At 49.4% G+C, this 27,756-nt stretch overlaps 1 long non-coding RNA gene across 1 annotated transcript in view; it reads left to right on the top strand.

The window, feature by feature from the left end:
• LOC117882278 overlaps positions 1-26,055 on the top strand; it is a 46,167-nt gene extending 20,112 nt beyond the window's left edge. Inside the window, exons 2-3 of the long non-coding RNA XR_004646967.1 lie at positions 22,397-22,727; positions 25,166-26,055. This is a non-coding gene — a long non-coding RNA (uncharacterized LOC117882278). The remainder of the gene's footprint in view (positions 1-22,396; positions 22,728-25,165) is intronic.
• The last annotated feature ends 1,701 nt before the right edge of the window (positions 26,056-27,756 follow it).

Here is a 27,756-nt window from a genome sequence, read left to right as displayed (position 1 = left end):
ACATCAGGTGATGGTCTCAAGGGGGTCTCTGTGACCGAACCCGTCACAGCCTGAGTTGGGGAGGTTTTGAGTACCTGCTCATCCCACTGAGGAAGTCAACAGGACCCTGTCAGCTCAGCACCTTTCAGGATCAGATACAGCACGTGGATGGATGCAGTGTAACTTCCCTTCCCTCGCTAGATGTAACGATGCGGCCTCTGGCAGGACACAACTGAGAGTATCAATTCAGGACAAATCGCTTAGAGCAGGGCAGTTACAGCCCAAGGCTGGGTTTCCTTTACTAATTAAGTCACACCAAACCAGCCAAACAGAGAGGACTTCGGTCTCACCACACTGGCTAACCAGAAGTCATACAAGCAATTCCCTTAGACACTCCAGTTTCCCAGTATCACCACCTGTGCCACTCGTTATAGGGATAAATGGATATGAAAACCAATACCCCAGTAAAAGGAAAAAAAGAGGTTCTCCTGATCCAAAAGGACCAAGCCCCAGACCCAGGTCAATATAAAAGTCAGATCTTACCCACAAATCATGCTGTTGCCAATCCTTTAGAATCTAAAATCTAAAGGTTTATTCATAAAAGAAAACCAATTTTAGCTCTCATCTAAATTTCTAACTGGAATCAGTTACATACAGTAATGGCAAAGTTCTTGGTTCAGGCTTGTAGCAGTGATGGAATAAACTGCTGGTTCAAATAAAGTCTCTGGAGTACATCCATAGCTTGGACGGGTCATTCAGTCCTTTGTTCAGAACTTCAGTGTGGCAAAGTCCATCCAAAGGCAAGAAGCAGGATTGAAGACAAAATGGAGGGGTTCCAGGGCCTTTTATATTCTTTCTCTTGTGGGTATATTCTTTGTTCTTCTGTGCAAAATCACAGCAACAAGATGGAGTTTGTAGTCACATGGGCAAGTCACATGTCCATGCATGACTCAGTTCTTTACAGGCCGCTGCCATTGTTTACATGTTAGTTTGAACATTCCCAGGAAAGCTCAGATGTGGATTGGCGTCTCCCAAAATCCATTGTCAGTTAAGTGTTTCTTGATTGGGCACTTACTGAGAATAGTCCTTTCTCAAGAAGCTGACCAAATGCTTCACTACTTACAATCAAACACATTGAAATACAAGTACATAGCCAATATTCATAATGTCAACTTCAAAAATGATACACATACAGATAGCATAATCATAACCAGCAAATCATAACCTTTTTATAGACACCTTACATGACAACCTTTGCACAATATTTGCTGCAAATATATAACAGGGGTTGCAACAATGATCTATACGGTCACAGTTTGTCAATGTCATACTAGACACTTCTGACAACGCAGCTCACTTGGTGTGCTAAAGCTGCACTGGGGCAAGGACCACAGAAATCAAACTACACAGAGCTAGGACTTTAGACTGCAAGCTCTCTGGACGGGGTTTTGTCTGGTGTATCTGATCTGTATGTATAGTGCCATCAACCCCTGCAGCACCCTATGAATAATTAACTCTAATAATAAATTAGAACTGCTATGGTCACCCACTCTATTGCCCTGGGGACTGACGCACGACTTTCTCCATTGTCTATTTTCTAGCGCTCTGTCCAGTCTCATTTCAAACGTCTTGAAGGATGGATTATAGTGCTCTAAGGGAATCTGCAAAATAGGATCACAGGTCAATTGACTCTATCTGCAAAATGTAAGAGGCCAATATGTCACCCTGCAGATGATTTTTTTTTTTTTTTTTAATATCTTGGATGGGGTAAGAGAAACAGGAACCTGTTTTGTGGCTTAATAAACAAAAGGGGGCCAATGCTGTATAGAGTCACACCACTGACTTCAGAGAAGTGACGCAGCAAGTAAGTCAGTGCAGCATTTGTCTTGCATGTTGTATCCCTTGGGTCCCTTTGAAAGGTTTAATAACTTGCCCAAGGCCACAGAGGGATTAAACTTAGCATATCCTGGCTCCTGGTCCTGGACTGGGACAGCAAGGTCCTGGTGGTTCTGTATGCCTTTGTGAACTCCACTGAGATCACCAAACACTTTGCTTGTGATTTAAATCCGCTTGGCCTCCAGCAGTTTCTGGGATGGGGTGAATGCAGAGCGGGGCTTTACTCCTGCTACACGTTTTGCACTGAGTGAACTTGGCCCTGTGTTAGCAATTGAGCCTCCCTTCTCCCACAGCCAGGCTACTCTGAGTATTGCCCAGGGGGAAGGGAAATGAGTTAAACCCATCTTCAGACACGTTTGTATTGATTCTGTCACTTCCTTGCTGCTTGCTGACAGGTGATGGATGGCTCATAAGACGGCCGGCACAGTACATTACATTTCCCATCCAGAGACTCCTAAATCATTTCAAAATTTCAAATTTCCTAATCAATATTTTATCACTACAGAGGAGGAAAGCGGAACGGACCCATTTCTCAAGAGGCATAAGAGTGTGTGCGCGAGCATACACATGTGTGCCTGTGAATCTTTATGTTCATAATAGCACTGTTGGTGCTATAATAATCATTAATGATACTAGAGAAATGGGACCAGGAAGTGCTGATCAGATATAGCTCTGGATGTCAATCATTGTCAGGGCCGACTCTAGGCACCAGCCCCCCAAGCATGTGCTTGGGGCGGCACTTTCTAAGAGGCAGCACTCCAGCCCCCCTTTTTTATTTTTATTTTTTATTTTTTTTGCTTGGGGCGGCATTGCCGGAAGCAGGCCCTGGCCCAGCCACTTGCCCTGTCAGCGCAAGCTGGGATCCGCGCCCCTTGCCCAGCCCGGCGGTGCCCTGTACAGCCCACTCGGGAAACGCCACGCTGCCCTGGGGAGACGGCGTCGCAGCGGCAGCAGGACCCTATCACCCTCCCTGCATCCCGGGCCCCGCTTCCCTTCCCTCCCACCCCCTAGCTCCTCACACACTCCGGGAGCCCCTCTCTTAGCTGCTGCAGCCCGGGCTGCGGCGGCAGTGAAAGGGGCTCCCGGAGTGTGTGAGGAGCGCGGAAGGAGAGAAGCGGAGTCCCCTGGAGCCGAGCCCGGGCTGCGGCGGCAGCGAGAGGGGCTCCCAGAGTCAGGGCCGCCCGGGGGGGCGGCAAGTGGGGCAATTTGCCCCGGGCCCCACAGGGGCCCCCATGAGTATGTCCAAGGCTCCCCCCGTCTCCGTCTTCCCCCATCCCCAGCGTCTCAGCCGGTAAGGGGGAGGGGCTGCAAGCTGCGGCCGAGCGGCGGAACTCAGGCCCCGCTGGAGACACCAGGTGGCTGCAGCGATGTTTGGGAGAGGGGTAAGCGGCATGGTAAGGGGCCGGGGCACTCCTGACCCCATCCCCCACAACCCTGACCCCCAGCTCCGAGCCCAGCCCCTCTGAGCCGGACACCCCCCGAGCCCATCCTCCCCATAGCCCAGCCCCCATGCTCCGAGCCCAGCCCCCCAGCTCCGAGCTGGGCACCCCCGCGACCTCATCCCCCTCACAGCTCAGCCCCCCAGCTCCGAGCCCAGCCCCTCTGAGCCGGGCACCCCCCCCGACCTCATCCCCCTCACAGCCCTGACCACCAGCTCTGAGCCCAGCCCCTCTGAGCTGGGCACCCCCCGAGCCCAGCCCCCCTAGCCCTGACCCCCAGCTCCGAGCCCAGCCCCTCTGAGCCGGACACCCCCGAACCCCATCACTCCACAGCGGTGAGGCCAGCCCCTGTGAGCCGGGCACTCCCCAACCCAGAGCCCAGCTCCCCACCCAGCCCTGGGCAACAGCAGCACCACCCCCAGGCAGCGACAGTCCATTGGCACCAACCATCACCATCGGCACCAACCATCACCATCACCCAGCAACAGCCCATTATGTAATTGCAAATGTATACATACCATTAAAGAATTTAATGTTTTTAAATAATGTATTTAGTGTATTTTCAAATTATTACAAATTAATTTTTGAATGTATTTCACTAGTTATTTTTTACATTTCCAAATACATGTTACTATAGTATTGCAACTTTTTTTTATGGAAGGGGCCCCCGAAATTGCTTTGCCCCATGCCCCTTAAATTCTCTGGGCAGCCCTGCCCAGAGTGTGTGAGGAGCCAGGGAGGGAGGGAAGCGCGGTCCCCTGGAGTCGAGCCCGGGCTGCAGTGGTGGCGAGAGGGGCTCCGGAGTGTGTGAAGAGGTGAGCGGCCGGCTGGGCTCCTCAGTGCTGAGCAGGTAGCCCTGCAGCCGGAGATCCTCGCCTTCCCACTCGCCAGGGCTGGGCCAGGGCGCGGTGAGGCTGAAGAGCAGCAGGTCTGGAGGGCTCTCCAGGTCCTCGGCTGCCAGCATGTCAGGCGGTGAGCATGAACTGATCCACCTTGGCCACCAGCAGCGCCGCGAAGCCCAGGGAGGGGGTCGTGTTCTCCGCGCCCGCAGCCACACCACCACCTGGAAGTACTGCCGCTCCGTGCCGCCCAGCAGCTCCACCCGCATGGGGACAGAGTCACCGCTGGGCCAGGGCTTGGCCGCCGTGTGCTGGTAGCAGATCTCACGTTTGGGGGGGAGCCCAGTGCTGGGGTGGCAGGGGGTGTGTGGGGGGGAAGAGAGCCCAGTGCTGGGGCGGCAGGGGGTGCGGGTGGGAAGCTCAGGGCTGGGGGGGGCAGCCAAAAATTTTTTGCTTGGGGCGGCAAAAAACCTAGAGCCGGCCCTGATCACTGTGAGTGTAGGCTGGGGTTCAGGTCTGAGAATGAATCTGGATTGGAGTTTGGATTTGAGACTGAATCTGAGCTGGGGATTTGGGTTTGATGCCAAATCAAGCCCAGGGTTCAGGCTGAGACCGAATCTGGGCTGATGTTCAGTTCGCTGACTGCATTAGGTCTGGGCTTTTTGTCTCTGACTGCAACAAGACTGGGATTTGACGCTGACCATGCTCAAGCATTCTTGCAGTCTGTTGGTTTCATCCAAGTCAGGCGTCTTGTGGATTTGGGTCTGACCCAAATAAAAACCTCAAGAGAGGATTTGGTTGTGGAAAATCAAATCTGAAGGGGCTCAATCTGAGGTTGTTTCTATCCCATCACCAGGTGCATAATATAGAAATATTCCTGATTGGTTCAAGCACGATCATATGATCTGGTTTAACATGCCACCCAGGCAAGAGTTTGGAGAAAGATGCAATGGGTCAAATAGAGCAGGGCAATGAATTGTTTGGGAACCAAAACCAACAGACCAAACAAATGTTTTGTCTATGAAAGTGCTGCCTATTTCGTGTGAAGAGGTGAGGAGACTTGGGTACATGCCTAGGCACCACGGTGAGAAGTGCATTAAAAGTGCTTCGATGGATAAACAGAACTTGATTTTCCTACATGAGGAAAGAGGCAAACGAATACCAGGGGATGAAGTACATAAAGAACTGAGGGATCTGAAGCAGCTGGACATCAGGGGCCCTTGAGTGAGTGAGCAAGCTTGTTCTAATCCTGGGTGTGTGTCCTATAATGTTCTTCCCCGTACTCTGCCCCATGGGTCTTTGTTATGTTAGCCCGGGCTAGCTCTGGTGTTGGTGGAGTGAAGCAGGATGTCAAGCAGACACCATTGCTCTGTACATTGAAAGGGGAGGCGGGGGTTGGCAGATGTGGTTGAAGAGAAGTCCAAGGCTTGGTGACAGGCCCTCCCGATGATCTCTCCCAGCTGTCACCTAGGAGGCACTGCCAGACCTTGTAGATAAATCTCTGATAATTTTCATATGACTTTACATTGTGCCTCTTCATATAACCTTGTGGTGGGTCTACCCACAGGTGACCTCTGTTTTCATGGGACTTTGTATCAAAACCTCATTTAGAAACTTTGCATTGCCCTTGGTATAATATTATAGCCCCTAAGGATAGAATAAAATAGAAGAAAAATTTCTGTTTGCTAGCAGTAGAACAAGAGCTCTCCCCCCCACTCTTAATCAATTGCCCTGTTGAATGAATGAGGTGTGGATGAGCAAGGCATGGAAGGCAGCACCTCCAGACAGCCTCAACTGTTGGAGAGGGGCTGGGAGCCAGACCCAAGGACAATAAAACGTGTCAAGTGGGCTCATTAAAGACAAGCAGACATATCGACCGCCTCGGGGGTTAGAAGCAAGCACCTTCTTTTGGAAACACCCTCTTTGCAGCATTGGGACAACACTCAAAAGAAAGCAGCACAAAGGACCAATGGACACAGACACAAAGTTTGAATCTGGTACAGATTTGCATAAGAGGGAAGCTGCTATAAAAGTGAGGTGTCTTGCAGAGGACCCCGGGTCTCGTCTTGTCAACATGGGAGCATCGATCCGGATCGGCAGAAGCCCGGCTCCACCTCCTCCCCCATCTAACTCACCTGGCCAGTGAAGTTAAGGGGAGCAACTAATTGGTAACAACAAGACGGAATGGGTTTGTGTGTGTGTGTGTGTGTGTGAGCGTAAGTGTAATATATGCATATAATACAGTGTTAATGAATACATGTATTACTAATAAATGTGGCGTTTTGTCTTATTCCCCCTAAAAAGATCCTGTGCAGTACTTTAAGTACAACAACCTCTGCTCAGAGAGGTGGGATTGGGGCAGAACAGCCACAGGGCACGGCAGCCGTTTTTTGCAGACGCCAAGATCCATAGGAATAACTGTTATACCATCATGTGTTATACCATGAATCTCAGCATGTGTGCCTTCCCCCTCTAGGCTCCCTGCGCCAATGGCAGCATGGCTCTTACCCATGCCACACTGTCATTGGATGAGACCCGCCAACTGCCTACTTATAAATCCTCTGTGGAATGGGAAAACTACAGAAAGGGAACAGAAAGGGAGTTACCATTGATCTGAGCAGCAGTAAATGGTGCTGCCCTGAGAGGAGGCCATGCTGCACAGTGATTCTTCCCCTGAGGCCTCTTCCTGGGCACGCCCCTGATGGGCTGAGCATGACTCCAGCGAAGCAGCCGGGGAGGGGACAGAAGTGAGGGTGTGTCGGGAGGGTTATGCCAAAGGGCCACTTTCCACCCCACACCTTAGGCACATATAGACATGAGAGGTTTGCAATTCCGCTTCCCTCATCACCTTGTTTGCTCTTGCTCTGTACTTTTGAGTTCCCTGCCCTTGTTTGTTTACATTTACAGCCTTTCTGCATTTAATTCCATTGTGTTCTTGTTTTATGCTCAATCTTTGCCAAAGGAAAGGCTTAGTTTTAAAACCCCCAAGCTGCATAGCTGTGGGGAAGCAACTCCAGTTAACCCCAAGCCTTCCTTGTTGCTGCCACTTTCCCTCTGTTTGCTTGGGTGACTCGCTGGTGTCTTCACTCCTCTGTGGTTTTTCCCTGGCCAAGCTGTAACTCGACAGAAGTTACAGACAGAAAACAGCAACTCTTGATTTCTGCTATCAAAAGGATAACCTTGTGGTTCAGGAGCAAGGCTTTGAGTTAGAAGGTCTGGGCTGAATTCATGGCTGTGTTACAGACCCCCTGTGTGACCTTGGACAAGTTGCTTAATATTTCTGTGACTTAGTTCTTTGTCTTTCCTCTCTAATTAGCGTGTAAGATCTTTAGGATAGGCATTGTCTCACTACGTGTTTGTACAGCACTTTGCACAATGGGGTCTTGATCTCTGATCAGACCTCTAGGTGTTACAATGACCCTGATCTCTGGGGCTGGAGTAGTCACCTGGATAATGTGGCCCTAGATTAGCTAAATCAGTGACTCTGGCCCGTCAGTCACATTCACCTTTCATGCTGGTGGCAACAGACCTGGGTAAGGCGGCAGAAGTCTCCTATTTAAAGAGACACACCAACCCCTTTTCATAGAGATAATGTTATTCCTTAAATTGCAGGGCTGCAATCTCTTATTTGGTCATAAAGAACAGGAGGGCAGAAAGAAATTATGGAGAAGCATCCCATAGAGGCAGGATTACCATGCACCATTTAATATTAAAGCAAAACAGTCTGCAGAGCTATTTTCTTTCCTCTCTGTTTATGTTTACAGCATAAACAGAGAAGTGTTGCTGGAAGGTACAATGTAACACTACTTTATTTCATAGAATTTAGAATGATAACACACAAGAACCCTGAAACAGAGAAAACAGGCTGCTCCCTAAAACAAAGGTGCACAACTCACCCTCCCTTACTCTAGATTGGCTCTTCACAGACTGACTTTGATTTCATGCTTCCTTATAGACCCTCCCCTCCCCGCCCCCCTGCCCCCCTGCCTTCAAGAAGGCCCAGGAAAACCCGGTATCATTTACAGTTATAGATTAGTTTTCAATATACCACACTCTGCTCTTTTTAATACACCACTAATGTCAGCATGGACTTTTTCCCTTCCGTGCTAATCTCTGGTGGGCCAGTTGTTCCTCTGATGTTATTGCATGAAGAGATATATCTTGCATTTCGCTGCAAATGTGGTCAGGTCTGGACTACTTCCCAGATCTTGGTAAACAGAGTTCAAGATGCAACACTGGCCAAGTGTTTGAGTCCCCTTCTATGGCTGGTCCAGACAACAGCTGCCTGCTAGTGTTCTCAGCTGATTAGTCCTTCAGCTCATGTGGTAGAGGCTTGTGTTTTGGAGCTAGAGGCCCTACGTTCAGTCTCCCCTGGTCACCCAAAGAGAGGGTTGTTGTTCAAAGCTGGGGGCCTAATCTGAGAACTCTGCCCTGGATCTCCGCAAAATCCATTGCGGGTACTCTCAGCTCCTGTTTACAATAGCTCTTGTCCTCGGTGGCGGAGAGGCCTGCTCCAGTGAGGGATGAGAAGTGCTCCCTAAAGAGACTTTGGAGCTTTATTTAACCCAAGAGGAAAAGACAGTGTCCTCGTAGGAGCCAGGTTTTCCTGTCCCAAGCTGTTGCTTGCAAGACACTGTAATGGGTGAAGGTATTAAACATGATCCACCTTTGGGGTTTCAGGACTCAAGCACATCCCCAAACTCTGTACTCTTCCAAACTTATCTGGGGGCCTGTGTAAAAAGGCCTGATGGTCTCTGTCCAGTCCCTATCCCAGGGCCCGTATTACACCACCATCACACCTGCTGAAAACCTGGGCTTTGCTGTCAGTCTCTCTGGGTTGGCCAAAAACGGAATGGCCCACAGAGATGCAATTCTTCTCTCCCTCTCGCCCCTCCAGGGCAGAGGGGAAGTGAAATGACTGGGCAATGTGGGGAGGAGCTTGCACTGATGGTGCCCATAATATGCCAGCTTTTTGGTGAGGGGGCATCATTCTCCAGGGCTGTCAGTCCAGCACCTTTCCCCATCACCTACTGTGACGTTCAGTATCTTGTGGGAACACCCTACACCCCCATGTTCATCCTTATAAAATAATTGTATAGTAGCCAATGCAAAGTTTGTCATGGGTGACTTCGGAAGGCTCATGATGTACTGAGCGTTGTTGTAGTGATGTTATAGTAATTATTGTTGCAGTAATATAGTGATGTTATAGGTTATAATTTCATGTATATAGTTATGAGGCTGAAAATGTATTCTTGCGGATTAAAATAAGCCCAGGCAAAAACTCTCTAAGAGTAGAGGGACAGTTCACACCTCATCAAAGCATGTATGGGACAAACCCAGCCCAGCCTCACAGGAACAAAGGATGCTGGCCTACGCAGCAACAAAAGGATCTGTTGGACTCTTGAGTGAGTCACCCACCTTCCTTTAGTCAGTTTGGAACTGCGATGAGGTAATGCTCAATTGACTCTGAAGGTGAGGGCAAAGTCAAGAGGGAAGAAAGAACATGATAAAAGGGAGAGACATTTGCCATACTCTTCCTCTCTCTGCCACCTACATCTACAGACACCACACTAAGTGACTGAAGCGCTGATCAAAGGGGAGAGCCTGGCTGAAGAGCAACCAGCCAGCCTATCGTGGTAAGCATCTAAGTTTGTAAGGACATTGAAAGCGTTAAGATCAGCTTAGAATGCGTTTTGCTTATCTTTCATTTGACCAAATCTGACTTGGTATGTTTTGACTTATAATCACTTAAAATCTATCCTTAGAGTTAAAAAATCTGTTTGTTTATTGTACCTGAAGCTGTGCATTTGATTTGAAGTATACCAGAGACTCCCCTTGGGATAACAAGCCTGGTACATATAAATTTCTTTGTTAAATTGACAAACTCATATAAACTTGCAGCCTCCAGTGGGCATAACTGGACACTGCAAGATGGAGTTCCTAGGGTTGTGTCTGGGATTGAAGAGATTGACTAGTGTCATTCGGTTGCAAGTAGCTGGGAGCAGCTTACTTGCCAGAGGCTGTGCGTGAACAGCCCAGGAGTGGGGGTTCTCACAGCAGAGCAGGGTAAGGCTGGCTCCTAGAGTCAAGGATTGGAGAAGCCTAGCAGATCACTGGTCCAGATAACACCAGAGGGGAACGTCACACCTACACTCACTCAAAAATATTTAAAGAGGCAGAAGGAGATGGGGGAGAACACCTCTTAAAGTCCTCATTAACACTGGGCTACAATCCAGAATCCACCCCCTTCACGTTCCTCTGCAGCATCTGCCCACTTATAACAACACTTCCGATATCCGAGCGCCCAAGGGAGACAGCGAATTGACAGCCCGTGTTCATCTCTCCCCTGCTTTAGTATTCTGAATGAAATGAAGCTGTGGGTATCAGACGCCCATGGGCTCTCACACAGCTCAGGGACACTTTTGACTGAAATTTTTCCTCCTCAAAACCATGTAGATTCGGGTTGACCAAAATGTTTTGCAGATTTGGGTCAATTTGGTTTTGCTGAATTGTTGGGGGGTGAAGGTGGGGTTAAAAAAAAAGGCTAAAGAGTTTGTTTTGATGTTTTTGAAATGATACGTTTAGATGGGTTTTTTATTCAAAATGACTTTCTTTCAACATTTCATTTAAATTTATTTAAAAATAGAAAACTGGGGGTGGAGGGAAACCTACTTAATTTCAAAATGAAACAGAGTTTGACCTGAAACAATATTTTGAATCATTTGGAAGTGCCAGCACACTGAAAAATCCATTAGTCACATGGTTCTAGGCATGGATGTTCGGGCACAGCCTGGGCTGGACCAGGAATAGCTGCTGTAAAGGAACCGCTAGACAGTGTTTAACACCATCGCAGTGGGCATTCAGAGCAATACCATGGCTCAGCGACAGCAATCACTGATCCACTGCAGTGCACTGTAATTATCCATTGTCAGAGTCAACACAGCGTGATGGATTGGCACAGAGGAGGGAGCGTTGGCCCTAGAGGGCAGCCAGGCTCAGTCCAGACCAAAACTCCCTGGCCCTTGGTCCTCTTCTAGCCAAGCTCATGAGTCCCACACCCTCCAGATTGAGGATGGAGAAACAGGCAAAGCAAATCTGCCCTGTTACTACTGTGCCACCAAACTACAGGTGGGTAGGGGAAATCTAATGGCAGCCAATTGAGGGGCTGGAACCAGAGTATTGTACTAGGAGGGAGATTTCTGTGTGTACTACCAGGAGGCTGAACCTGCCTGGGGGAGGAGGAGGCAGCATTGTTATGTGGCCACTTGTTCCTTAGCAGCTGGACTGAAGCCACTGCAAAGACCTCCCATGGTCATAGATGCTACTAACTTTGGCCAGATTGGGGCTGGCAGAGTAGATGGGAAAATGCATTATCCCACTTCCACGTACTTTTCAGACTCTTGTCCACAACTAAAATCCTTCGCTGCTTCTTCCTTTGCAGGGAGATGAGTCTGGAATGTGTCCCTTACCTTGCTCCGCCAGTAAGTAGGCTTTGGTAGTACCTCTTTCAATGGCATGGTGGTATCAATGTACAGTATTGTCAGACTGTCCTGTCACCCTAACCCCCCACCCCCAGCTACAATCCCTTAGGAAATGTAGTGAAACAGTCTGAAACCAACTCCCCTTTCTAGAAAGAGTTCTCCATGCACAAGCGAGACGAGTCTAAGATGAGCCGTGAACATGGGGCTGGCGTGGAGGTGACTAGAGGCTGTGGCACTCCTTTCCATTGAGAGCGGAGGAGTGTTTCAACTGAGGTCTGTCGAGCGGCGAATGCATTTTCCTGACTGGGCTGCTGAGCCAGCTAATGACAAGCTGCTTTGCAGTGAGCCAGGAATTGGGGCTGTCCAGCTGTGGCCTGGGTGAATGACAAGTTCTAATTGTACAGCATCCTCCAAGCAGTGTGGTGAAGTCCATCTGGCAAGCCCTGCAGAGCGTTCTCTTTCTGGCTTTGTTGCTCACTCCCTGAATGGCTTTCCTGCTGTCTCTGGGCTCCTAGAATCTTTCCAAGTGCTCCTCTGCCTTTTGTGTGTGCGTGCGTGTTTCACAGGTGCTGAGATCTGTCACCACCGCAGGTTAAAATCAGAAAGGACAGACCCTCAGCCTCTCTCCTAAGCAGAGCTATAAAGAGTCAGCCCCTCACTTTGCCCTCCTTCAATGCTAAGGGTTGGTACCTGCACCGATGCTGGCTGATTGTTGTATCATTTAAAGAAATATGATCTAGCAGGAATAATACCCCAATAGGAAGTTCAGTTAAGGTTGAAGACGTGGTGCGCTGGAGGGAACGGATGTTATCTTTTTGTTGTTATAATTGTTCGGATTACAATAACACCTAGGGACCCCAAACAGCATCTACACACATTGTGGTAGGCACCGGACAAACACGCAATACAACAAGGCAAAGGGTGGAAGAAAAAGAAGCATTATTACCATCCTATTTTATAGACGGGGGAGGGGAACTGAAGCAGAGAGAGATTAAATGACTTGCCCAAGGACCCACAAGAGGGCAGCAGAAGGGCTGGGACTAGCACCTGTTTCCTGAGTCCCTGGTTTAGTACCCTAGCCCATGCCGCTCCTTCTGCAGGCACTGAAATTGCACAGGGAGTTTGTGATAGGATAGCTGGGTTCAACTCCCAGCTGTCCTGAGTACTGGTTCAGTTCCTTAACCACGAGATCCAGCCTTCTTCCTTTCAAGAAGCTTAGAGTTAAAGAATCAAATGTTAGACAGCCTAAAAAAGCAGACAGAAGATGGTGCTTCTCAAACAAGGCACCAATTCACTCTCCAGTTAGTGCCACAATCCTCTCTGCTCTAGCAGGCCCAGAGTGATGCAGACAGCATGGCACGACTTCAGGATGACCAGATGTCCCGATTTTTTGAGCTTTTTCTTACATAGGCACCTACGTAATCCTCCCCCCCATCCCCGTCCCAATTTTTCACACTTGCTATCTGGTCAACCTACACAACTTCCAGTTTGGTAGCTGGCCTGAAAGATGCCTTGTTGCTCATTTGGCTCTTTAGAGGTCTCTAGAGACCTAGGGGGCAACGTAACTGGGCCATTCTCCCCATTGTGCTCATCTGGCTCCAAGCTCCGTCCCCAGCTGCTCCCGCTGAGTCAAAAATAGCTTGCCAGAGCCAATGTGCCATAGTGATGTTCTAATTCAAAAGTTAATAACCTTTGAAATTAGATTTTAATCAACTAATCTGTGGGCCTGGGCACTAGATATCAGCGGGAGGAGTCCAGTCACTCGGTTTCACCTCTCATGCTTTTTTTGTCTTTGCTAGGCAGTAGCAAAGAAAGAGCTGGCACCTGTTGATCTCAGCACCAGCCCTACCCTGCCAATCTTAAAGCCCCTAGGTCTGTTCTGGATTTCGGGGGGAGGGGATGGAGGCAAAATTGGGTTTAGAATGAGAACTCAGCTGTGCCTTTCATGCAGGGGGAGTAGTTACCAGCCTTTCCAATGATGACGTTCAAAACATTTTACCAACATTCATACTACGTCTAAGGGAGGCAAGCCCTATTAAACTCCCTTTTACAGAAAGAGGAACCAAGCTGGCATGGATCCCCACAATCTGTGCTACACTCCAGCTTTTAAACTTGGAGGAACCCCTTTGGTTGGTTTCCATCTGGTTCACTTTGAAGGTTTTTCTTCTCACACATAAGAACTAGAGATTTATTTGAAAAAAGAAAGTTTATATTCCGGAACCAAAGTGTCAGCCTCCTACAAACATACTGGCTCAGTGAGCCACCAAGAGGTTAGATGCCTGATCACACTTTGTTCCCATGTGTGCATAGATCTGTCTTTTTCTTTCCTGGGAGGGACTTGGAAGTAAGTGGCTCCTTCAGAACACATCTGACAGCTCAGAAGATCTCTGCCCCAATTTTTAACCTGCCCTAGGGGCCCTCTTTTTAAGAGTACAGCTCCCACTTAAGCACCTAAACAAGGGTCATATTTTCCAAAGAGCCCAGCACCCATTCCCATTGTGACACTCGGGGCAGATATTCGACAGCGTGCAGTCCACAATATGTGCTCAGGGTGCTGAGCAGTTCTGCTAATCTGGCCCTGTTTGTGGGTGCTGAGCACTAGGAAATATGGCCCTAAGCTATTTTGAAACCCCCCCTACATGCCGATGTGTTGCAGCAATTTGGCCAAGAAGAATAGACCTAGCTCTACCACTGCTGCTTTTGATATAGGTAGAGGAGGACGACTACAGAACAAACCAAACCAAACCCAGTCCCCTTCTCCAGCAGCATAGGGCTCCGCCTCCTAAAAGCTCCCAACCACTGCTGGTGCAGGAGGAAAGGGCTGAGGTCAGTGGAACTATCCACCACTAGGGTAAAGCTTGTCTGTGTATGGGACAGCTATTAGTCCCATCGCTCAATGCACTTCTGGAAGGCGCTCGGACAGTATGTGGGGAGGGACATAGAAGAACCTGAATAGAAGTCCTGGAATTTGATTCCCCTACCTGGCTAGACTGCCCAATATTTATGGTTCATTTATTATCTATTGGATATTAGTTTGCACTGATTGCCCCAATCCCTGTTAGGTGGACAGAGTCTGTTCTGAGTCTGTGCACAAGGAAACACCTATATATTTTGCTGTGGTTTCTTTCTTTCCCCATCCCCTTTTCACCTGCAGTCTGCCCAGGAAAGGAGGATGGAATTTACAGTCCTATCCACAATGCAAACAAGAGAGTATATTTCACATTTCCAGTTCTGAAAGCTTGTCGATATGGAAGCAGGAGCCTGCTGGCGGGAACAGCTGTTCTTGTCTTCTGGAGAATAGTTGAAATTGGAGCTGGCTGGAGGGCGACAATTCTGCTCCTCAGCAACATTCATGGTTTTGAAATTTGCTTTTGTTCTGCACTGAACCAAAACCTTCCAGCTATGTTTGTGCATGTGGCCTGGTGGTTAGGGTCCTGGAGTGAGATGTCTGAGACCTAGGTACGTCTGCCTGATTCAGAGCAGAGATTTTCCTAGGCCAGTACCCTAAATACCCAGCTATAGAGTCAGTCTTTCACTGTAGCCTGGACCCAAAAACCTTTGTGACTAAAGTTTTATGGGCACTGAAATGTCTTCATGAAACATTTTGGTTTCAATGGAACAGCATGTTTTGCTGAAATGTAGGTGAAAACATTCTGACCAGCTACAGTTGCAATGTCTTCTGAGCAGAGGAGATAGCGTTCTGAAGTTATCGTGGGTGCTGCCCAGATAATATAGAAATGCTGGGTGCTATTTTTACATAGGGGAGGGAGGCAGGATCTAAGACTTGCTAGAAAGACTGTAGATCCAAAGTGTGAGGTGTGGTTTTCCTGGAACCATTTCCCAAGGGCTGCTACTAGATGTGCTGAAATAAACCCTACTGTCCTTCAAAGCCTGTAGGGACTCATTAATGGACCATGACCTGGCACAGTTGTCTGAACTCAAACTTTTCGGGTGAGGAGATAGAGACAAGCATTTCTTCTCTTTTCCTTTCTCATTTCCTCCCTTTTGTTTTCTTCCCCTTTCTCTGTCATTCCCTCTCTACTTCCTCCCCTTAATCCTTTCTCTGTCACCTTCTCCAGGCCCTTATTTCTTCTCTTCCCATCAGGGACATCCTCAGCGGCTCTCTCTGGGCAGCTCTGTGTCCTCTTTGCATTGGCCAGACTGAGCCAGGGACCAGGACCTAGGCTATAACTGTCCTTTATGAGGACAGAGCGTGCCTTCTCTACCCTGGTATGCTCCCCAGCAGCACAGGGCAGAGATAAGGAGCAGGCCTTTGATCTTTGGCCTCCTGCCCTTCCTACCCTCCCCTGCAGAATGTAATCTTTGACCCAGCCTATTTAGTGGCTGATCCACAATGAGGAAAACAGGCAGTTCTCTCTGCTTTGCAGGCAAAAGGAAATCCAGTTCTGAAGGTGTTTCCCTGGTAGCCTAACTGCATGTAGTTGCCAGAGAAACGAGTACTACGGACTCACTTAAACTCCGGCACCGTGTTAGTAAGTGCCAAATTCAGGACTTGTTGCTATGAAAAAATGGTGAATTCATCGTTAGGCATCCCCTAAAATCCTCTGCGTTTTGCAGTGCCCGAGGCATAAGTCACACATTTAAAAACAGTGTCCAAAAAACTGCAGGAGTGCTTATGAAATATTTTGTTTCACTGGCAACAGGACAAGAAATAATTGGACATTAAATCAAAGAAATGGGAGAAAAGGAACCGCAAATCAAGGCAAATGATGGAAAATTAGATCTTAGTGTAGAGAAATGTGTACATAAGGATCACCTGGCTGTTCAGGCAAGGATATGTATGCCTATAAATCTTCTCTTTAACCTTTTCATTCCTACAGTCAATGGCCTGGAGTATGTACAGCTCAGGTAGTGTTCAGTAACATGGTCCTTCTTTTCAAAGTACTGTAGACTTGAGAGCTGTAGTAGCTGAGTGGCTAAGGGGATTGACTATAACGCTGAACGTTGTGGGTTCCATCCTCCCTTTATCTCACCCACTCAAAGGCCAACCTCTACTTCATCTAGCTGCAAAATGGGTAGGTGACCCACTGAGTCAGACCTGATGCTGGTCACATTGCTCCTTGTGTACTGTTGGCTATGAAACTGATGTGCCTTAACTGTGTCAGCCAAATGAGCCATTGACTCAAAAGAACCTGAGAGGTGCTCTAAACTGATCCGATCCAGTCTGGGAGCCCCTATTCTACTATTAAAAAAAAATCCCATTTGCCTTCATGTCCCTGGATTATCTCCATAAACGTCAATAAAACTAACTACATTTAAACAAAACTCTTCCAATTCTCTTAGCTAACCCATTTAACACACAAATCCCATGGACCTCTTTGCTGGTTTAAAAACAGCAACCACCCTCTTCAATAGCTTTTTTTTCCCCCTGGAGCTGGCAGCGGGATTAATCACAGATAATAACAGCAAGCAGATCTCACTCATAACATCATATGCGCCCTGTGTGAAATGCAGTGACAGGAACTTTGAGGCAGAAAGATATTTTTTTCCTATATTAAAAAAGAGGCAAAAGCAATTAGATTAAATTTACCATTATGGAAAAGGTTCCATGCTGTTTCCCAGCCCTGCTCTAGAGTTACTGGAAGCAGAGTCTTTCTCTCTTCCAGCTGTTCCTTTTTGGGAATCAATAAGGAACTTTTAGGCAGAAGAAGACCCCATTGACTGCCATGGGTTTTGGATCAGATCCTACATGTGGTGGTAGAACTGGCTGAAATTCTAACACCATCCTCTTGGGGGCAAGTTAGAGGGATTTAGTGTGCAGAAGAGAGGAAAACTTATTGGCTTGGTACCTTGTTCTGCAGAGGTTCAGAAGGGCTGCTTGCTGAGCTAAATTCTGCTCAAGGTGAGAGAGGGAGGCACACAGCATCATTTGCAGAGCTCTGTTTGAAATCCTGTCTTACTATTTGGTATTTACATGTAATGTGTGTTTAAACTTACTGAAGACCGATATGACCACAGTACAGACCCATTTATGCGCGAATTTGCTTAACACGCGGTAGCGCCATGCCTCCCAGTGCTACCTATTTAACACGCGAGACTCGTTAACACGTGGTACAGGAAAGTGCTATGTAGTGCTACAGATTTGCTCACTGACATGGACATCGACAGGAAGTGCGGAGTGGAAATGTATTGTACGTCTTTACTGCCGATGTGGGGGGGAGGAGGAGGAGGGGAGAAAAGGGGCAGCAATGTTAAAGTGCTACTGTGGCAGCGCTTTAATGTTGCTGCCCTTTGTCCCCTCTCCCCCTCGCCACTGACGGGGGAGGCGAAAAGGGCAGGGACGTTGAAGTGCTGCTGCGGAAGCGCTTTAAGGACGGTCCTTTGCCGCAGCAGAGCTGGACTGCCAACGGGGGGTGGACGCAGCAACGTTAAAGCGCTGCCATGACGGGTGGGGGGGGGGCAAAGGGAGAAGCTGCCCCGGAGCCGGCGATTTAAATGGGCCCTGGGCTCTGGACGCCGCGGCCGCAGCAGCAGCACCTGTAGCTCCGGGCCCTTTAAATCACCACGGGAACCCCAGGTGGCGCAGGACCAGGTGGCCTGGAAGGGCTGGCCTGGGGATGTTGACCCTTAGCCCCACCCCTTCTGCCCGAGGCCTCGCCCCTTCTGGGGGTCAGAGCCACCTCTGCCCAATACCAGTAAGTGTCCTGAGTTACTTTCACCCCTGTGTAGTAGTAATAATGTTTTTATTAGATTACACATTTGAATTTATATTCTTGCAAAGCGCCGTTAACAGATAGGCTTGCAGTATTTGGGACGCTGTGAATACGTATGTAATCCTAGATAATTATACATGTGTATATATAGATATCTTAAGATATTTCAGCATGGCCCTCTTAACCCGTGGTCCGTTAACACGTGGTTGTGACGGCTTGACTCCCGACAACCACGCGTAAACGGGTCTGTACTGTACTCTGATATTAACAAAATATTCTATCTTATAAATATTGGTCAATACAATTACAGCTTTGATTGTGCCATTTCTGGTTTTGGTCCTTCTCTGCACATTTCCCCCCGGCTGGTTTCTGAGTGGATTGCTGGGGTTTGTACCAGCACAGGTTGCATTTGAAGTGATAGCATACACTTTAATGGATGGAGCCAGCCCCCAGGCAACTGTGGCCTTGATCAGATGTGATATGGATTGAACTGCTGTAAGGTGCTCGATCCAAAGCCCATTGTAGTTGATGAGATTTTTTCCACTGGCTTTGAGGCCCGGGTTTTTTCAAGGCACAGATGCCTTGTTCTGGAACTTCAGGACACTGAGCTCTGTGCTCGGATAGTGGGGATCACCAAAGAGATATTGGCTTTGTCAGAGCATATCTCCTGGTCTCGAGATCACAGTCCCTGCGAGATTCCACTGGGACGGAGTCAGTGCAGGATTTTTGGAGCAAAAGATTATCAAAGCCAAAAACAGGCATCAAGAGAAGTGCCACCAGGTGCTTTTTTGAATGGACCAGCCAACCCTACTTCTTTCTTTTGTGTGCAGTGCCTCTAAGAGACCATGGAAGAGGAATTCTTGAAATGGCTGACCAACTTCCATTTGATTATGATCAAGTTTGCCATGAAGTGTTATTATGGCACCATTGATTCACAACTGCAGCGTACGGATGGAAAACATCCCCAGCTGTGCACCTTTCCGTCCCTGCTGGCTTTTATGTGGCATTTTCAAAAATGCCTTGCGTTAGTTGGGCCAATGAACTGTGCTTTTGAAAAGTCCACCCTTGGGACAGATCCTCAGCTGGTGCAAATGGTCATGGCTCTATTGACTTAATTGGAGTTATGATAATTTACACCACCTGCAGGTGTTAATGCTATTGTCCCAGACCATTGCATGGAAGTTAGAGTCCTGACTGTGGTGCCATTTTGTAACAAACCACAGCTAACTATATATACAGCCACCATGGATGTCAGCAGCAAATGTCAGTATCTTTTTGTTTTCTGTGCACTGCCCCTTTAAATTTGCAGGGTGTCTGTTGAAGGCAGCTGTCACTTAGTGCTCATTTCAGTGCAGACCATTATAGAGGAGATATCTACTGCGCTCTCTCCTGGAGCCTTTATTTTTGATCTTTCTTTTTTGGATTGTTTTTCCTTTATCTACAATAAAAAGTCACTTAGGTTGAAAGTATACGAGAGCTTACTGTGCTTGGAAAGTCATAGCACATAGGATTCTAGAAACAATCTCATTCCTCTGGGAACAATGCAAAGATCATGTCTGAATGATTCATAAGTATAATGTCTATGAGTCTTCAAATGAGCTTATGCTCTATCTGATTACAGTCTTAAAGCAGGGGATTGGATGGCTCAGGTGTTTGGGGTATATGAAGCAAACTCTCCTTTCTAAATCACCAGTTCAAACAAGCCTATGTAGAAAGTGATTAAAAGTTGCTCCAATGGGTGTTTGGATTGTGGCTTGCTTTACAGTGGGCAGGGGTCCATGAACAATTGCCTGTCTCAACATAGAGCTCAAGGACTGACTGAGCTACCCTCTCACACTTACAACTGCAGGAGAAAGTTGAGGCACATTAGCAAGGCAACCTGGGGGAAGTTTGCACTTAAGTGCAAAAAGGTCATATAGTTAAAGCACTTGAGTGGGGCTCAGGAGACAGTAGTACAATTCCTAGTCCTACCACAGTTTTTTGGTATGATCTTAGGCAAGTGAATTATTTTCTCTGTGCCTCTGTTCCTCATCTGTAAAATGGGGATAAGAACACTGTCTTACCTCCATCCTTTGTCTTGTCTAGTCAGACTGTAATCTCTTTAAGGCAGGGACTCACTCACTATATATACATACAGCACCTAGCAAAATGGAGCTTCAATCTTGGTCAGAGCTACCTAATGGCACTGACGCTTACTTAATATGCCTGATCTATGGGAAACAGATTATTTCCACCTCTGTCTGGGTGTTTACAATGCACGCATGCTGCATCTGAGTGATTTCAGTTTTCTGGGCTGTCAGCAGAACACCTTTCACAAGCGTTGCATTCATTTGAAGTTTTAAACAAACAAACAAACAAAAACCAAACAGACTCTATAAATCGTAAAGAACAAAGGGCTTCCACATCCAGGAATCACCTCCCATAAAGAAGGTTCTCATAATTCTGCCAGCAGTTGGGTGAACTGTTAGCTACATTCTCCGGTGGTGTTTGAATTCAAAGCTGGAGCAGGGGGTTGGGGAAAGGCACTCTAGACAGTGGCAGAAAAAGCAACTTAAAAGCTGTTTGCACAGTGCGTTTCCTTTTAACCTTTAGCTTGTCTCTCTTTCTTTCCATCAAACATTCTGCTTTGATTTCCTTCAGAGGCATTATTGTGGCAGTGCCTTTAAAAAGGCAAGTAAGTGAGGGTTAAGGAACAGCTGCAGGAAGATAATTAATGCTCGCCAACATTTCTTACAGGCTTTAGCACCTTGCCGTGACACAGGCTGCAACATCTGTGCTTCTCAGCAGCCAAGCTGTAAAACTTCCCCTTTGTGTTCTTCACAAAGCAACTGTCGCCCACCCAGTGTGCACCATCAGGGCAAAACTTACAAATTGCTACAAAAGACAAGATGTGGTTTCGTGAGGATGGTGGGCCCTTTGCTTTTGAATTGGCACTGAATTGGCTTTAAATGTTTATTCTGGTACGTATAAGGTTGTGCAAAGAAAACTGGCACATCTAACAATGCTTCAGGGATAGAAATGGGCCCCAGCCGCAACCCCCACTCCTGAGTTATCTGATACTTTGGTGCCTTCTTGTTATCTACGTAATGGTGCAAAACAGAACGCCAGCCCCCCAAGAGCTCCTGGAAAGAGCATCCACTGTAGTTTTTCTGTGGACTATATGGTTACAAAATACCAAGGGATTCTGGGAAAGTGCCTGTTTTTGTCATTGGTGTGCTGGGTCTATCCCAGGGCTGGGCGAACTTTTTTGGGCCGAGGGACACATCTGGGTGGGGAAATTGTATGCAGGGCCGGGGCAGGGGGTTGGGGTGCGGGAGGAAGTGCAGGATGTGGGAGAGGGTGTGGTGTGCAGGAAGGGGCTCAGGACAAGGGATTAGGGCAGAGGAGGGATGCGGGGTGTATGAGGGGGCTCAGGGCAGGTGTTTGGGGTGTACAGGGATGCAGCAGGGAGCTCGGGGCAAGGGTTGGGGTGCAGGAGGGGTGCGGGCTGAACAAGGGGGCTCAGGGGAGGGGTTGGGGTGCAGGAAGGGTGCAGTAGGGGGATCAGGGCAGGGGTTAGGGTGCAGGAGGGGTGCAAGGTACAGGCAGGGGGCTTAGGGCAGGGAGTTGGGGGGTGGGGTGCAGGAGAGGTTCGGGCTCCGGCCCGGCGCCGCTTACCTAAAGCGGATCCAGGGTGGCAGCAGCATACACCGGGACCAGGGTAGGCTCCCTGCGTGCCTGCCTGCCTGCCCTGTCCCTGTCCCCACGCCGCTCCAGGAAGCGCTGCAGCCCCTCGGGGGGGGGGGGGGGGGGAGGGGTACAGGGCTCTGCGTGCGCTGCCCTTGCTGTGCCTCCAGGTACCTTCCCCGAAGCTCCAATTGGCCACGGTTCCCCATTCCCAGCCAATGGGAGCTGCAGGGGGGCGGTGCCTGGAAGCAAGGGCAACACACGCAGGGGGCCTCTTCTGAGACCTGCGCCAGGCCCGCAGCGCCATGGGGGGCAATCCCACGGGCTGGATCCAAAGCCCTGAGGGGCCAGATCTGGCCCGAGGGCCATAGTTTGCTCACCCTGGTCTATCCCTTTCCTTTGCTTTTCACCCTGCATAACAGAACTAATGAGTGTTAAGCTGATCTGAACTGCAGCCGGTGGAGTCTCCCAAGTTCCAACAAGGTGCCCTGGTTGGTCCTGAATTTGGCCTGTGCCTGCTCATCTGATGTTGACTCTGTTAGCTCCTGACACCTGGAGAGAGGAGGAGATTTCATCTGGCAAATGGACCTTATCTCTGAATCGAGCCTGACCTGATGTTTGGTGGACCAAGGTCTCTGCTGCTTGAGAGAGATTAATAGATCCCAAGACCAGAAGGGACCACTGTGATCATCTAATCGAATCTGTTGCACAGTCCATAGAATTTACCCAGTGTTGGAATTTCCTCCAATCCAGGTGGGTCTGCGTCAGCCTGAAGGTACAACATCACAGCCCCTCATGCATAATAGACTGGCTCAGAGCTGCATCTCCCCACTTTCCTCCTTTTTCTTCTGCTTTCCCTTTCGCTTGTGTGAGTCAATGTCTGGGTGGATAGATTGACTGTACACAATAGATAGCCTTGTGAGGAAGATGAGACCACTTTTGGTGCAACCCGGGCAACATCTCTCCCCTTTAAGAGAACACAACTGGATCTGTGACATACAGAATTCTGTCAATACAATGAAGGGGTTGCATCACAATTCGGTGACTGTGAAATTCAAGCATATACCCTTACAATATGTCTACACTGCAATCAGAGGTGACTGCAGCTTGCTTTAATCCAGCTAGAAATAGCAGAGAAGCCGCAGCTGCATGGACCCCGGATTGAGCTAGCAATGGAGCCTGTACCCATGGCTCCAGGCAAGCTTGTACAGCCCTTGCTGAAGGCCATGCTGCTGGGCCATCCATGCAATTTTTAGCTGAGCTAGCCAGATGAAAGCTAGTACAGGTATGCCAGCCTGTGCTGCGGTCACACCTTGGACTGCAGTGTGGACGTACCTTAAAAGAATGCTAACTGCTAGCAGCACCACATGGCTGCCTAACTTAACATCTAAATAAACCAGAAATCATGACACCTCCACAGGGTTGAGTGAGCACTGCAACTGAATTGCAAACTTCTGGATCTATCGCTTCCGCTAGGCTTATTGCTAGTTTTGCTCTGCTGGGTCTGTGTTCCTGCATGCATATAGATCGGGGTGGGCAAACTACGGGCCGGATCTGGCCCCTCCCAGCTTTGGATCCAGCCCGCGGGATTGCCCCCTGTGGTGCTGCGGGCCCAGCACCGCTCTCAGAATTGGCCCCCGGGCGGTGGGGCAGAGGGCTCCATGTGTTGCCCTTGCCTCCAGGCACCGCCCCCCGCAGCTCCCATTGGCTGGGAATGGGGAACCATGGCCAATGGGAGCTTCGGGGGAGGTACCTGGAGGCACAGCAAGGGCAGTGCACGCAGACCCCTCAGCTCCCCCATCCCCAGGGGCTGCAGTGCTTCCTGGAGCGGCGCAAGGCCGGGGACAGGGCAGCAGGCAGGGACCCTGCCCTGGCCCCGGTGCACGCCGTTGCCACCCCAGTGCCCGAACCTCTCCTGCACCCTAGCCCCCCAACTCCCTGCCCTAAGTCCCCTGCCTGCACCTCGCACCCCTCCTGCACCCCAACCCCCTGCCCTGAGCCCCCTGCCACACCCCGCACCCCTTCTGCACCCCAACCCCCTGCCCTGAGCCCCCTCCCGCAGTCCACACCCCTGCCCTGAGCCTCCTCCTGCACTCCGCACCCCTCCTGAACCCAAACCCACTTCCCTGAGCCCCCTCATACATCCTGCTCCCCTCCTCTGCCCCAATCCCGTGCCCTGAGCCCCTTCCTGCACACCGCACCCCGTCCCACACCCCGCACTCCCTCCCGCACCCCAACCCCAATTTCCCCACCCGGATGTGTCCCTCGGCCCAAAAAGTTTGCCCACCCTGATATAGATGCAGGTTTTGAAATGATGTGGGCAGATTATTGTGTGCATTGCAGTGGTTTTTCTCTGTTCACATTGGTTTGTTATATTCTCTGGCTTTCCGTTTGGCTGGAGTTTGCAAGTTGGTATTCTGTATTAGTATTTGTGTGGCAGTAGTGCCTAGGAGTTGTGGACCATGACCCCTCTGTGCTAGGCGCTGTACAAGCCTTTCCCCTCATAGCACTATAAACAGGGCAAGAATGATTTAATGTGGACAAGCTGCAGTTACGTTAGCTTGGGAGTTGCAGTTAAGCAGAGTGCTGCTTTTATGGCACCTGATCCCATACCAAGGAGAAGGGACTATGGAAGGGTGTCAGGAATCAGAGCCTGTAGCAGAGCCAGTCTTTGGGCCAGCTAATGAGCACAGCTGGCCTATAGCAGGCAGCCTGGTTGGCTACGCCATCTGATTGGTGGGGAAAAGTCAGCAGACCAGCTCTTAAACCCAGCAGCAGCAGTTCAGTGGCTGCTCAAAGCATTTGCCTAAAGCTAGGGTAGCTCCTGCGCTTCGCTTGCTTGTTCCCAGCCCGGCGCCTGCCTTGCCTCACTCCAGGTGACCTGGTCCTGACCCTCAGCTCCAATTCCTGACTTCTGGCCTCTGACTCAGTCTTTAACCTTGGGCTACTATTCCTGGCTACTGACTCCTGCTCCAGCCACTAGGCCTGACTGCCCATCTCCTAGTTCCTGATTAACCTTTGCGTAGAATCTCCACGGTCTGGCATAAGTAGAGAGAGCGCTAAATCTGTTCTGGGACACCAAAGCATGTTGGTTTGCTGACTGTTGACAAGCTTCTATGCATGGTGATTGCAAATGACATGAATTGTTGCCTAACTGGGCTTCCGGCAATCCTTGCTGTGTGTATTTGCAGCACAAATTTGCACTACTGGATTTTTCTGGCAGGCCCCACTGAAGGCGGAAGGCCCAGCACACGACTTAGAAGGATGTAGCTGCAGAGGACCCAGGGCCCAGTCACCAAAATGGAAGGCAGTGCCCTGGCCAAGAGATGACAACAGCTATTGAACGCTGGCCCCTGCTGAAGCTCCTACTGGAGGCTGAAGGCACTGTGCCCCAGGAGGAATGGCATGAAGCAATACACAGTAAAGTTCTGCCTCTTTTCCAGCAAGGTGTCTGCTATGTGCTAGGGCCCCCCCAGGCCCTTTGTGGAAGAAATGAGGCCAAATGCTTCTCACAGACTGATTTGCATGAATTACCCTCTGTAGCAGAAGAGAACAAGCCCCGCTGACCAAGGGAGGAGTGACAACTAAAGATAAAAGGCCAGCAGCACTGTGAGTAGCTGGGACGCCGTCTTCCAGCAAACTCCATCTATGGCCACTGCCCCTGTGCTGAAAGGAGGACATTGGCTTTTGAGAGATGTGCACAGGGTGATCCCATCTCCCTGCGTGTGCATGTCTACGCTGCACTGCCTAGAACCCATCTCTTGATCAGAAGGCAGTACGGCACCTGAGGGTGTGTAGAGACTGCAGCACCCAGCAAACACAATGTGCAGCCCTACTATTCTGAATTGCCATTGCAGGGGAAACTCTACATGGCAAAGTCGTGATATTGTTAGCTCACAAGCACAGCAAGTCCTGTTGAGAGAGAACTTTGTGACGCAAGAGCGTGAGTTAACCAACCTCTGGGCAGACTGTTAAAAACCAGGGCACAATCAGGGCCGCCCAGAGGATTCAGGGGGCCTGGGGCAAAGCGGGGGAGCTTGTATACACTGGGTGGTGCTCTGAGTCTGCGGCGGCGGCAGCAGCATTTCGGCAGCGGGGGACCCTTCAGTCACTCCTTGTCTTCAGCAGCACTGAAGGGCCCCCCGCCACCGAAATGCCGCCGAAGACCCGGAGCGACTGAAGGGCCCCCTGCCGCCGAAATGCCTCCGAAGACCTGGGCCGCCGCCAGGTGAGGAAAGGGATTCTCGGCCAGGGCTTGCGGGGCCCCTGTGAGGCCCGGGGCCTGGGGCAAATTGCCCCACTTGCCCCCGCTCTGGGCGGCCCTGGGCACAATCCCCAAATTTGTTGTGAGTTCTAAACTTAGATTTCACCAACCAACAGCTCCAAGTGCAAACTCCTTAGACCAGTGGTCCCCAACCTTTTTCGTCTGGCAGGCGCCAGACAACGAGCCACAGAGGACCGTGGCAGCGGACGAGCATCCATCAAAATGCCGCTGACAAGCGGCAACGTCAATAAGCATCACCGCTGAAATGCCACCAAGAAGCAGCAGCATCCAGAGGCGAAAATCGGTGGCGACGCCTCTGGATGACGCTGCTTCTCGGTGGCATTTTGGCGGATGCTCGTCCGCCGGCCAGTACGCGGGCGCACTTAGATGCCCCGGCGGGTGCCATTGCACCTGCGGGCACCGCGTTGGGGACCCCGCCTTAGACACTATAAAAGCCTAAACACAGAATCACAGACAGTCCCCTTGGGCACGCTGGTCTGTCTTGCCATCCAAGTGAGCATATCGCTGTGATAGATGGCCCCTTACTCCAAGAATCACAGCAATATTCATGTTACTCATATTCCTAAAGGGCCAGTTACTTACCCCAGGTCAATAGCACTTTAGGTCTCACACCAAAAACAATTTTTGTAGCTGGTTCTATAATAAACGATATGAAGATTTATTAAATAGAAAAGCAACACAGAGTTATTTACAAGGTTAAGTTTCAAAAGGTAAAATAGGCTTCTGTAATCATCAAGCTCTATTTATCCTTTAGGGCTAATCCAGGCTATGCAGCCGGGGATCTCTTGCTTATGCCTAGAACCACCTTGCCCTTCCAAGTCCAAACAGCATAGAGATCCTTTGGTTTGGGATTTTTAATCCCCTCCTGCCATGTGCTCTGAGCTGCAAACTCAGCTAATGGGAGGAATCCACTTGCATGATTCATTTTCAGGGGGAGAAGAACAGAACAACAGCAAGAGTCTTTAGTCCTTTTCTTGATGATTCCTCAAGCCAGAGGTAGGGACTTTCCAGTTGTGAGAACCAGCCATAGCCTGTCTGGTATTGATTGGTCTCCTCTTGTGGGAGAGGTGTAACAATTTATGTAGAAGAGCAGCTCTTCACAGTAATATGCCTCTCTCCTGTTTGGCAATTCATGCAGTAAGAGAAACTCACAATACAATCACTCAGATATTACATTACAATATGGAACACAGATATCACAAGTCAGATTACTGAATGCTTGTGAGTTTAAACACTTTCCTAACATTTTAATACCTAAGTTATCAATATTAACCCACAAGTGAACCAGACCAATTCCAGCTTCTGTGAGTGTCCAATTGAGACCTTGGCATGAGCTGGCACCTGGCCTACCAGCATCAGAAACATGTGTTCCTTAACCCCCCTGCCTGTGACCAGACATCACAGCTGTGGGGGCAGCTAACATTACTGTGGGCTGCCATGACCAACCATCTGATCCCTGAAGGCCAGTGTGCACAGCATGGCATGCCCCACTATCTG

Source organism: Trachemys scripta, chromosome 8 (genome assembly GCF_013100865.1).
Source record: "Trachemys scripta elegans isolate TJP31775 chromosome 8, CAS_Tse_1.0, whole genome shotgun sequence".
NCBI classification, from domain to species: domain Eukaryota; kingdom Metazoa; phylum Chordata; order Testudines; family Emydidae; genus Trachemys; species Trachemys scripta.
This window is presented reverse-complemented; position numbering and strand designations above follow the sequence as displayed.